Below are 13,003 nucleotides of genomic sequence, written 5' to 3'. Positions count from 1 at the left end.
ATCCAATAACAAAACCAATTCTGCTGCAACACCCCATAAATCCTATGGTAAATGCAAGACAAGATGCGGTTTGTATGCAGAACCTCGTAAGCACCATCCCAGTTTGTGCGCAAACCACAGTGAACAGCGCACCACTCACTGGCATGTATCTCGGTCACATGACGCAAAGACTGCGGCGCCCACGAGAGCTTCTCTAATGCTGCGTTTACACATAACGATGGCACGTCACGAATGCCACGAAGTATACATTCTTGGCTGCTGATCACGAATGTGATGATTTGAGGCAGAGGCGTCAGGTGTCCTCAGGAACTGCTGCAACCTGTTACCATTATGATTAATGTAATTAATGGTGGAACATTATCAGGAACCATTACGCATAGTCAAGAATGTTCCACGTTGTTAAGTTCTGTCACATTGTGAATGAGGCGAATTGTCTCCACACACACACCCATATTCATCCATCAGCTGATGAACAATTGAGATCGCTTCAGTTTGCTTCTTTAAATCCACACCAGAAGAACTTTCTGACTGCATGCTTAATTGGGCTCTGTGACATGGAGTGGCGCAGAGAGGAGGAGGAGACAGAGAGAGCCAGATATGTGGCTCCACGCGGCTCTCGTCTTGCTTGTTTTCCTAAACATCAGGCGCAGCAGCAGGTGGAACACCTGCGGGAGCACGGTGAGGAGCATTGCAATGAAACTTTTAGCCAACTTGGCGTCACTGTCCTTCAGCATACTGCAGCAATGAAACTGAATGCGGTGCAGCAAGGTTTAACTGTGCGCATGTCAGAGACGAACGCTGTCATGCTCTATTAAGGATCACCACTAATCAAGATGGATCAACACGCCTCAGTTTGCAACCTCCACGACATGAGGCAAAATGACGGGTGGTGTGTGATATTTGTGGAAGATTTTTTTACAGCCAAAAACATGCTTCACGAAAATCACTCATATCACGCACCAACATGCACTATTAAGAAACCTATTCAGACGCGCTAATTCACGTTACGAATGTCAGGAATGTGCCAAGAATGATGCAAATATGACATTCATAACGCGTACTGCCTATGAGTAAATGCAGCATTAGAGTACATTAAAGTGATGGACTTACTGAGTTTTGCAAACTGAAGGTGGAGATACCAGGTTTTGCAGCCAAATCCATTAAAGGTTGCTAATGAACACATTTCTGAATAAAGGTTGATTTTCGAGATTCTGCTATTTTGTTCAGTGCACCATAACCATTTCATAACAAGAAAGAATGAAATGTACAACTTCCATCAGGTAAATATCCTTATTTAAAACAAGAGTGGTCTCGTGGAGATACGGTTTCTATGGTTTCATATGGTTTCTACTTTTGAGGTGCAGTCAAGGGTGGAAAAATACCGTACAGCCAGGGCTTAATTTGAGGGGGAGCAAGCCAGAGCGCGCTCCGGAACCTCGGACGGGCGCTCCGGAACCTCTGACATTGGCTCTACCAGCTATTTATACTGTATCCGTGATCCGCACCTCTCTTGACTAACAAAATATTTTTAAAAAATCACCACTATTGCTCTCACTGCCAATCACACCGCCGTCCTCCTGTCTGCTGTGCGGAATTGCGCCAAATCTGGCAACAGGTCCAGAGGCTACGCTCGCTGTTTTGATCCGGATGTTGACCCATAGCCGCAGAGCTCCGTGGCCACCGAGAGAGGACTTGGATTCTTTGCGGGTCCCGCATCCGTACCCCCGGAGGCAGTGATGTGAAGGGAGAGCCGTGCAATGTGTTCTACGTGTGTCTGTTTATAATCTTCTCGCACAGAAGAAAAAAGAGAGTGTTTACACAAGAGAGAAAAGTGAGAAAATGTTAATGCCTGTTTGAGAAAAGTGTGTAGTGAGGGGTTTTACAGCCTTAAAACATCCGCGTTCACACCGGGCATGATCAGACATTACAAATTCACGGGGGGTCGCGTGGTGACGGACGCGCCTCCTTCGCCCGGTGTGTCGCTCTGCTTGGCTGGACTTTCGCTGTGAAAATTCGCCCAGGTGCGTCATCAAATAGGAGGAGCTTCCCTTCCGCTCAGCGTCAAGTCATCATGACGGACCTTGATCACACGGAGCGAGTTGTTGTGAAAAGCTCCCAATACAGAGAGTATCATTATTTGCTGCAGGAGCTGCATCTGGATGACGGCCGCTTTCAGTGGTCCTTCCGCCTCTGCAGGACCCAGTTTGAGGACCAACTGTCCCTTTCAGGCGCGCACATGTAAACAATTAAAAAAAGAAACTCCACTGCTTGCTGCAGCTTGCTCCTCCCCAAAAAAACTCTGTTATAATTGTGTTTAGAAACCAGTCACCATTTGTTTTATTATACATCTGTGTAGTTAATTAATAAAATATTCTCCACACAAAAGATTCGTTCACGCGCGCACGTAAAAATAAAAAAAAGAAAGAACAAACTCCGCTGCTTGTTGCTCCTCACTCTTTCCCAAAAAAAACTCTGTCATAATTGTCTTTAGAAACAAGTCACCATTTGCTTTATTATACATCTGTGTAGTTAATAAGTAAAATAATCTCCATGGATGATTCCTCCCGCGCGCACACATAAAAAAGAAAAAGAAACTCCGCTCCCCCTGCTGTGGGGCTGCTGCTCCCTCCAAAAACTGTCATGATTGTGAAATAAAGGACAAAAGAGACATAAGTCCTGCTCACAGGCTGCTACCAGATACAGGACATGTTCACATCTTCAGTCAAACTCCAGACATCTCTACATATTCAGTCCCTGATTGGTCATCGCGGCAAGACGAGATGAAAAAGTTCAGATTTTTCAACTTGGGGAGGAGGGCAACACGACGTGACATGACGCAACGCAACGCAATATCGCGCTACAAACGTGCAAAACGCTCAAAATTGCTTCACTCGCGGCGCGCTGCGCGGTTTGGCGCCAAAACGCATCCTTTCATAGGGATTACATGGCAACCTGTGGCTGCAGTCGCTCGCGTCGCGCCCGGTGTGAACGCGGAGAACTCCCGTGATAAACGAGGGACCACATTGGCTTCCTGTTAATTCTAGAATAGAATTTAAAATTCTTCTTCTTACTTATAAGGTTTTGAATAATCAGGTCCCATCTTATCTTAAGGACCTCATAGTACCATATCACCCCAATAGAGTGCTTCGCTCTCAGACTGCAGGCTTACTTGTAGTTCCTAGGGTTTGTAAGAGTAGAATGGGAGGCAGAGCCTTCAGCTTTCAGGCTCCTCTCCTGTGGAACCAGCTCCCAATTCAGATCAGGGAGACAGACACCCTCTCTACTTTTAAGATTAGGCTTAAAACTTTCCTTTTTGCTAAAGCTTATAGTTAGGGCTGGATCAGGTGACCCTGAACCATCCCTTAGTTATGCTGCTATAGACTTAGACTGCTTGGGGGTTCCCATGATGCACTGAGTGTTTCTTTCTCTTTTGCTCTGTATGCACCACTCTGCATTTAATCATTAGTGATTGATCTCTGCTCCCCTCCACAGCATGTCTTTTTCCTGGTTCTCTCCCTCAGCCCCAACCAGTCCCAGCAGAAGACTGCCCCTCCCTGAGCCTGGTTCTACTGGAGGTTTCTTCCTGTTAAAAGGGAGTTTTTCCTTCCCACTGTCGCCAAGTGCTTGCTCACAGGGGGTCGTTTTGACCGTTGGGGTTTTTCCGTAATTATTGTATGGCCTTGCCTTACAATATAAAGCACCTTGGGGCAACTGTTTGTTGTGATATGGCGCTATATAAATAAAATTGATTGATTGATTGATTAAAATGAAAGGGTGCGATAAAATAAGAAAGTCTAACAAAATCTAAGAAATATACCAACAAACCAATAATTCTCTCAGGATTTCTTTGTATGTGTATCACTGTTGGACGTTGACTCTCAGTCATTCTTGCATAATTGTCATCTGATGAACTCAATATGTCAGAGACAATAAGGAGCACCAGAGAAACAATGAGGAATGAGATCAATCAATCAATCAATCAATCAATTTTTTTTATATAGCGCCAAATCACAACAAACAGTTGCCCCAAGGCGCTTTATATTGTAAGGCAAGGCCATACAATAATTATGTAAAACCCCAACGGTCAAAACGACCCCCTGTGAGCAAGCACTTGGCTACAGTGGGAAGGAAAAACTCCCTTTTAACAGGAAGAAACCTCCAGCAGAACCAGGCTCAGGGAGGGGCAGTCTTCTGCTGGGACTGGTTGGGGCTGAGGGAGAGAACCAAGAAAAAGACATGCTGTGGAGGGGAGCAGAGATCGATCACTAATGATTAAATGCAGAGTGGTGCATACAGAGCAAAAAGAGAAAGAAACAGTGCATCATGGGAACCCCCCAGCAGTCTACGTCTATAGCAGCATAACTAAGGGATGGTTCAGGGTCACCTGATCCAGCCCTAACTATAAGCTTTAGCAAAAAGGAAAGTTTTAAGCCTAATCTTAAAAGTAGAGATAAAATGAGATGCCAAGTAATAGAAAAAAAAAACTGTTTTCAGAGAAAGAATCCATGAAGACAAGTGAGAGGTTTAGAAAATGAGAACAAGGGGCAGTGCAGGATAAACAACAAACAGGGATTAAGGCGCACTGATGCACCAGCATTAAGCACCCTGACACAACAGACTTCTTCAATGATGAAAAATTCATGACAAACTTGTCATTCCATTAACATACCTGAACAAGGTAGATCTTGAAAACTAACCCATTTTTATTTTAAAGCATAAAAGACTATTAATTTAATTTATTTAATTTACATAGCACCAAATCACAACAAATTTGCCTCAAGACTCTTCACACAAGTAAGGTGTAACCTTACCAACCCCTACAGCAAGCACACAGGCGAAAGTGGTAAGGAAGAGCTGCCTTTGATGATTTGAGGAAGAAACCTCAAGCAGACCAGACTCTAAGGGGTGACCCCCTGCTTGGGCCATGCTACTGACACAATAGACAATACAGGAAATTATACAGAAAATTTTGGGAGTCCATGCTGGTGCACAGGACGGCAGGCTTGCAGAAGACACCACTCCCATCTCTGGATGGAGCTGCAACTCAAACAGAGAGAGGAAATAAAAAAAAAAAGAAAAAAGAAGACAACTACAGTATAACTTGTCAGCATTAAGCAACAAGAAAATCAGAAGAAATATTAAGGTGATCGTCGGCCACTAGCCCTAAGCTTCATTAAAAGACCCTGACTTTAAATAAAGTTGAGAAGGCGGCCCGCTCTCTTTACTAATAAATGAATTTAAAAGAGTAAAAAGCATAGTAACATACTATGCCAGTATGCTAGCCTTACAAAAGGGAAAATAAGTGCGTCTTAAGTCTGGACTTGAAACTGTCTACAGAATCTGACTGTTTTATTGATGCAGGGAGATCATTTCACAGAACAGGGGCATGATAAGAGAAAGCTCTGTGACCCGTAGACTTTTTATTCACCTTCGGGACACAAAGTAGTCCTGCACCCTGAGAATGCAGAGCCCGGGCCGGTACGTAGGGTTTAATTAGGCTAGCTAAGTAGGGAGGTGCCAGTCCGTGAACAATTTTGTAGGTTAGTAACAGAACCTTAAAATTGGAACTCCCAGGGACAGGAAGCCTGTCAAAAGTCTGGGAGCAGCATTTTGAACCATATTACATATTACAGCCAACACCCAGTCATAACTAACTGCCTCTTTGCACCCTGCTCCATATTTTATGCTTAGATTACAAGCTGTGCAAATAGAAAAATGGAGTTGGACATGGCCAAATGTGCTTACACTATCTGCTTTAGACCATGCACCTTAAATCATGAAGATATTTGAAATAGTTTTAGGATTACCATAAGCTGTTTGCCAAGAATTTCTTGAGCTCCTCCTCCCTTTTGTTTAAATAAACATGCTGCCACCACCAGTCTTCAGGCTTAAGCGTGAGCAATTTCAAAATCATACCTCAATTTTGTGTTAACAAACAGACATCAACAGACAGATGCCGCTGGAGACAGCATTCTATAATCCCCCTCACCCCCTGCTCATTTGCAATTGTAATTGTGAAAAGTGCTCAAATGACAATTGTAGCATACGTTCTGCACAATCAGTGAACATTATTCTCTAAAAACATGGATTCACAAATCTTTTTCATGGCAAAAACCACTGCAAAATAAACAGTTCCAATATGAACAGAACCGATGCAGAGACAATTAAAATTTAACTGTCTGTACACACAAGACAGAGAATAATTTCTGTTACGGTTTTGGTGCAACACCAACTCACTGTTATAAGTGCTGTAGTTTGAAAATCTGCTTGATCTCTCATAGACAACAAATGTATAGATCTAAGATAATAAGACACCCCGAATATGTAAATTGTGTACTGCCAGCACAACCTCGATACGTTAATATCAGGACTCCATGTGCAGTTCGGTGGGGTACCTGAGCCATAATAACTTGAAAGGTTGTTGCTGCTTCTGAACTCATCTTTTATGCTCAAAAAGTATGTATTTACCACAGCCCAGTGTCTTCAAAATGCTATAAATCATCTGCTGGACCTCATTAAGCCACATGACCCTCTGTCCAACCTCTTCCCATACATGCCATTGGTGGGTGTGATCACTTACAATTCAACACCACCAACAGGTAATCTAAGATCTTGTTGATTTTATCTATTAATTAATTTTTTATTAGAATATAGCAAGAAAAACATTAATCATTAAGTAATTCATCAAGGGACTGGATTTTCCTCCACCAACATTCCTGTCTCTGATTAGTCTCCAAGGGCGACCAATGATTCATTAGTCAGTCTGATAAGCTGCTGTGATTGATGCAGGAATCAAGTGCTGTGGTTGTACTTGTCATTCTAAAGTGATTTCTCTAATCCTACTAAATACATCGGATTTTGTGAGCGTACTGAATGCATGGCACAAGTTACTTTTATCAAATGTAACAGTTATGTAGAAGGGAGTTTAAGCAGAAGTGATATGATGCTCTGCGACAGAGACTCTTATTGCATATGGGTGAGCTTTACTTCTACAGCTTGCAGCTCTAGAATGGCAAATGGCTTCCTGGATGAACTACTATGAGAGGTAAAGGCTCCTTTATGCTCCATTTACCGACCTAAATCATGCATGTGTTTCAAACACACTGCATGCATACAAGGTGACACCCCCCCCCCCCCCCCCAAAAAAAACAACCCAGAACCCATAAAAATTGTAATAAATTCTACAAATTTCAAGAAATTTGCTGGACTCAAAATTCAGTCTGTATATGATAATCCCCCAAAGTTTCAGTTATCTTGGTCACTTTGCATAAAAGTCATGTTCTTTCAAAATTATGCTCCAAATCGTGTGATTTGTTGGCGAAAAAGGCCTTCAGGCAAAATGTCTTTGCTTTGGTTGACAAAGACATGTTGAGGAAGACATCTTCCCCAACATGTACACAGACTGAAGTTTAAGTCAGCAAAATTTGCTGGAGCTTTGTAGAATTTATTACAATTTTTATGGGTTCTGTTTTTGTGTGTGTGTGTGGGGGGGGGGGGGGTTGGGTAGTCACCCTGTACTTTCAGATGTCCTGTAGGTTGTCGAGGATATTAAGAAAAACATCCACTACAGAGCAGTGCAAGTCCCCTTGAACGTTCATCCATTCATTTTCTAGGCCTGCTTATTCCAATTAAGGATTATGGGAGACCTAGAGCCTATCTCAGCAGTATTTGTTTAAGAGACAGGGTACACCCTGGATATCAAATATTATGACAATTGAAGAAGTTGAAATTATGTTTCTACTGTACAATACACGAACTAGTAGTCAAAGGTGTACTCAATAAATCAGGGGTCACCAACTTTGTTCCTGGAGGACACCTGCCCTGCATGTTTTCTAACTCTCCCTGTTCCACTCCCAGGCAATTAACTATCAGGTGAGCTCAATCAATCAAGAGCTGGAAAACACCATTTTTAAAAAAAATCAGGTGTCACTTGAGTAGGTAGACATGGAACATATGTAGGGCAGGTGCTCTGCAGGAACAGGGTTGGTGACCCCTGCATTAAATACTTCACAAAGAGATTATGTGTATAAACATGGGGTTAAGTCCTGGATGGCAACAACCAGTCCACCCCAGCTCTCAAAATTTACCATGTACACCACCAGTGAAAAGTTTGGACACACCTTTACACAGATGTGTTAAAAATAATGGCAGTGTGTTTAAAAAGTGAGTAAAGCTGGAAACCCTGAAAATAGCTTTTATTTCCATGTAAGCAAATGCATTGGGAACACTGCACATAATATTCCAACTCAAAACCAGAAGAAAAATATGTCTAATTTGTTATTACTTTACAGAAAATTAAGGAGGGAAAAAAAGGAATATTAAGCTGTTCAAAAAAATAGCAGTGTAAGCATTTTCTTTCTGTGATCCTTATGCTGCATTTACACATAGGCAGGACATGTTACGAATGTCACTTTTTAGTCATTCTTGGCACATTCCTGACATTTTTAATGTGACTTAACACATCTGAATAGGTTTCTTAATAGAACTGGATAGCAATATATATATATATATATATATATATATATATATAATATATATATATATATATATATATATATATATATATATATATATATATATATATATATATATATATATAAAGTAAGTTCCTTCTGCTCCTCCCTTGCTTTTGCACTCCGGGTTGCCACAGCAAACCCAAGGTGGATCTGCATGTTGAAGTGAAAAAATATGTAATGTTACTTTGGCTGTACACTGGCTGGGGTGCTGGAGTGTTTTATGTTGATGCGTGATATTTGTGATTTTTGTGGAGCATGTTTTTGGCTGTTGAAAAATCTTCCACGAATGTCATGGACTACCCTAATTTCGCCTCATGTTGTGAAGGTTGCAATTGAGCATGTTGATCTGTCTTGATTAGTGGTGATCCTTAACAGAGCATGACAGCATTCTTCTCTGACGTGCGCACACGTAAATCCTGCACCACATTCAGTTTAATTGCTGCAGTATGCTGAAGAAGGACAGTGATGCCAAGTCGGCTAAAAGTCTTGTTCCAATACTAATTAGCACACTCCTGCAGGTGTTCCACCTGCTGCTGCTGCGCCTGATGTATGGGTAAACGTGACGAGAGCCACATGAACCCACACATCTGGCTCTCTTTGTCTCCTCCTCCTCTCTGCACCACTCCATGGCACAGAGCCCAACTAAGCATGCAGTCACAAAGTTCTTCTGCTGTGGATTTTGAGGAGCAAACTGGATCAATCTGAATTGTTCAGCAGCTGATGTTAGGATTGATAAGGGTGTGTGTGTGTGTGTGTGTGTGGAGACAATTCACCTCATTCAGACCATCCAATCCAATCCAATCCACTTTATTTATATAGCACATTTAAACAACAGAACAGTTTCCAAAGTGCTGCACATAAAAATGATTATACAACTATACAAAACAATAAACCCACTCAGATACTAATAAATAAATAAACATAAAAACAATAAAACAATAAATAAATAAAACACTAGACCAAAGACAACAGAGGACCATACAACTCATGCAGAGCTAAAAGCCAGAGAATAAAAGTGGGTCTTCAGACGAGACTTAAAACACTCCATCGTGGGAGCTGTTCAAACGTGGAGAGGCAGAGCGTTCCAGAGTCTGGGCCCAGCCAGAGCACAGAACATTATTCTTGACCGTGCGTAATGGTTCCTGATAATTTGCCAGCAACATGTGTCATTAATCGTAACGCGTGGTAACAGGTTGCAGCAGTTCCTGAGGAGACCTGACGCCTCTGCCCCGAATTATCACATTCGTGATGAGCAGCCAAGAATGTATTGGCATTCGTGACTTGTCGTCGTTATGTGTAAACGCAGCATTACCGGTGAACCTTAGACGCCTATTCCACAGAGTGCCGTTCCTTCCTGTTTTATCCCAAATAGCAAATTGGGGGACATTTGAAGCATCACAGTAACTTCTTGATCCATCATTTGTCAATCTAGGTCAAATCTGATATACGCAGTAGTTACGACCATCATCGGTACCATTGTTGAAATTGGGGTGAAATTTTTGAGATGTTCCAAAAAAATGGTGTCATGATGCGGTTGCTTTCAGATAGTCAGTTTTAACAATTTCAATCATATTGAAATTACAGTGGAGTGTAGGTCTGCACTTTATAAGCCAGCCCGATAGGGGCATGCCAGAGTAAGCCATTTCATCCTGTTTTTGCACTTTTTCTGGATCGTGGGGGATCAGAATAGAACAGTGCCCTGTGGAATAGGGGTGTTATTTGAGAACGAAGGCAGAAAATGTACATGCTGGTTGTAGTGCATTTCTCTTAGAGTAAAATGGGTCATTCCAGACACTGTTCAGAAGAACAGCGTACTTTGATTAAAAAGTTGACTGGAGAGGGGAAAACATATAAAGAAGTGCAGAAAATGATGGGCTGCTCAGCTGAAATGATCTCAAATGTTTTAAAATGGCAACCAAAACCAGAAAGAAATGGAAAACCGCCATTCAAATGGATCAGATTATAGCCAGAATAGCAAAGTCTTAGTCAATGATGAGCTTCAGGGTGATCAAAGAAGACCTAAAAAGTTACCTGAGAGGACTGGAACAATTAGCAACAGGACACCAATGTGAAGCCAAGCTATGGGCAAGAAGCCCCCACAAAATCCCATTGCTGGAAGGTTACAAGGTTACATGCTGCAGTGGTTACAATTTGCCAAACACAATATTGACTGGCCCAAAGAGAAATGGCACAACATTTTGTGGACTGATGAAAGCAAGAGTTTTTTCTTTTTTTTTTTTGGATCTACGGGCCGCAGACAGTTTGCCAGATGACCCCCCAAAACTGAATTCAAGCTACTGTACTCTGAAGACAGTGAAGCATGGTGGACTAAGCATCATGATATGGGGATGTTTCTCATACTATGGTGTTGTGCCTATTTATCACATACGAGGGATCATGGGTCAGTTTAAATATATCAAAATACTTGAAGAGGACGTGTTGCTTTATGCCGAAGAGGACGTGTTGCTTTATGCCAAAGAGGAAATGCCCTTGAAGTGAATGTTTCAACAAGACAACGACCCCAAACACATCAGCAAGCAAGCAGAAGTTTGGTTCCAGACTAACAAGAATAATATTATGAAGTGGCCAGCCCAATGCTCAGATCTTAATCCAATAGAAAACCTGTAGAATGACATAAAAAATGCTGCTTGAGGCAAAAACCAAGAAATGTAGAGGAATGGTGGAATGTAGTCCAATCGTCCTAGGCTGGAATACCTGTTGACAGGTGCTAGAAGTTGGCTGATTCCATGCAACACAGATGGGAAGCAGTTCTCAGTTTTACAGTAAATGTCTGAGTTTATATATATATGCCCTCTTGCTTTCGCACTCGGGTTGCCACAGCAAATCCGAGGTGGATCTGCATGGTGAAGTGGAAAAATATGTAATGTTACTGTGGTTGTACACTGGCTGGAATGCATTAACACCTCAATCTAGCCTGAGAAATCTAGGTGTTATCTTTGATAAACAAATGTCATTTGAGCACCAAGCAGCTAACAAACAAAACAAAAACAACAACAAAAAGATTTTCAAACTCAGATCAACTGTTTCAAAAGATGATCTTGAGTTGATTATTCATGCTTTTGTATCTTATCGTTTGGACTACTGCAACAGTTTGTTTGCCTGTCTAAACAAAAAGGAGCTGTCCCCTCTGCAGCAGGTTCAAAATTCTGCAGCAAGGCTGCTGTCTTGCTCAGACAGAAGGACTCATAATTCATCTATTTTAAACTCCCTTCACTGGCTCCCAGTGTCATTTCGTTTCCATTTTAAAATCTCGGTGTTGACTTTTAGGGCTTTGCATGGCCAGGCTCCCTCCTACATTAGAGACCTGTTATGTCCCAACACTCCCGCTCGGAGCCTGAGGTCAGTAGATCAGAACCTCCTGTACCCACTTTAAGACCTGAGGAGATCACTCTTTCCAGGCCGTTGTGCCAGTGCTCTGGAATGATCTCCCTTTGTCTCTTTGTTGACTGGACTCTGTTGATGTTTTTAAGAGCAAACTTCCAATCTGTTTCTCCAGGCATTCAAGTCATAGTAGTGAGAGGGCTGTTTTATGACCACTGTGTGTGTCAGTGTTATTTCATTGTGATGAAAATGGTATTTTTCACAAAATTTTTATCAGTGTGTGCCTTTTGTGAAGGACTTTGTGACTTCCCTTGTTTGTGAAAGATGCTATATAAATAAACATTACTGACTTACGTACTTACTCAATACTTGAATAAACTGATAAAACCAACAGTTTATTCTGATCACATATTTCCCTCAGCTCAATGTGAGATATTAATTTAAACAAAAGGAACCAACGATGCAGACCCTCAGTCCTGTGTTGAAGGGGAAGTTCCCACTGGTCCTAGAGTCCACTAGTCCTAGTCTTAAAAAGAGTATGTTGAAGTTGTTTTAACATTTATGGTAGGCTATATTTTGCACTTAGGTAGGTTAAGTAATGTTACAAAAGTATAATAATTAAAAAAACATTTAATTATGGTGAATTACCATTATTTGTTGATTTTCAATTCAACAGATTTATAGACAACAGTACAGTTAAGGGTGATTATTGTTGTATATCAACAAAATCATATTTATTCAACTTATAGAGCGCCAGATCACGATAGCATCGCCTCAAGGCGCTTCACAGAAAACAACTCCAAAAAACAAGTCAAAATGGACCAAAAGATCAAAGAGCATAATTAAAAGATTAAAGCACAATAAAAGAGTAAAAAAGTTATATATATATATATATATATATATATATATATAACACAATATGCTAATCATAGAAAAGAGAAAACAAATGCGTCTTCAATCTGGACTTGAAAGTCTCCACAGAGTCTGACTGCCTCACTGACGCAGGGAGATCATTTCACAGAACAGGGGCACGATATGACCAACAGACTTTTTATTCACCCTAGGGACACAAAGTAGTCCTGCATCCTGTGAACGCAAAGCCCGGGCCGGTATATAGGGTTTAAGTACATCAGCTAAATAGGGCG

At 41.5% G+C, this 13,003-nt stretch overlaps 1 protein-coding gene across 1 annotated transcript in view; it reads right to left on the bottom strand.

Annotated features, from left to right (window-relative positions):
- The window catches only part of spock1 (SPARC (osteonectin), cwcv and kazal like domains proteoglycan 1), a 601,282-nt gene that overhangs the window by 256,017 nt on the left and 332,262 nt on the right, over positions 1–13,003 (bottom strand). The gene's annotated exons all lie outside the window — the stretch shown is intronic.

The sequence above is a fragment of the Thalassophryne amazonica genome, chromosome 11 (genome assembly GCF_902500255.1).
Source record: "Thalassophryne amazonica chromosome 11, fThaAma1.1, whole genome shotgun sequence".
NCBI classification, from domain to species: Eukaryota; Metazoa; Chordata; class Actinopteri; order Batrachoidiformes; family Batrachoididae; genus Thalassophryne; species Thalassophryne amazonica.
Note: the sequence above shows the minus strand (reverse complement) of the source record. Positions and strands in the feature narration are given on the sequence as shown.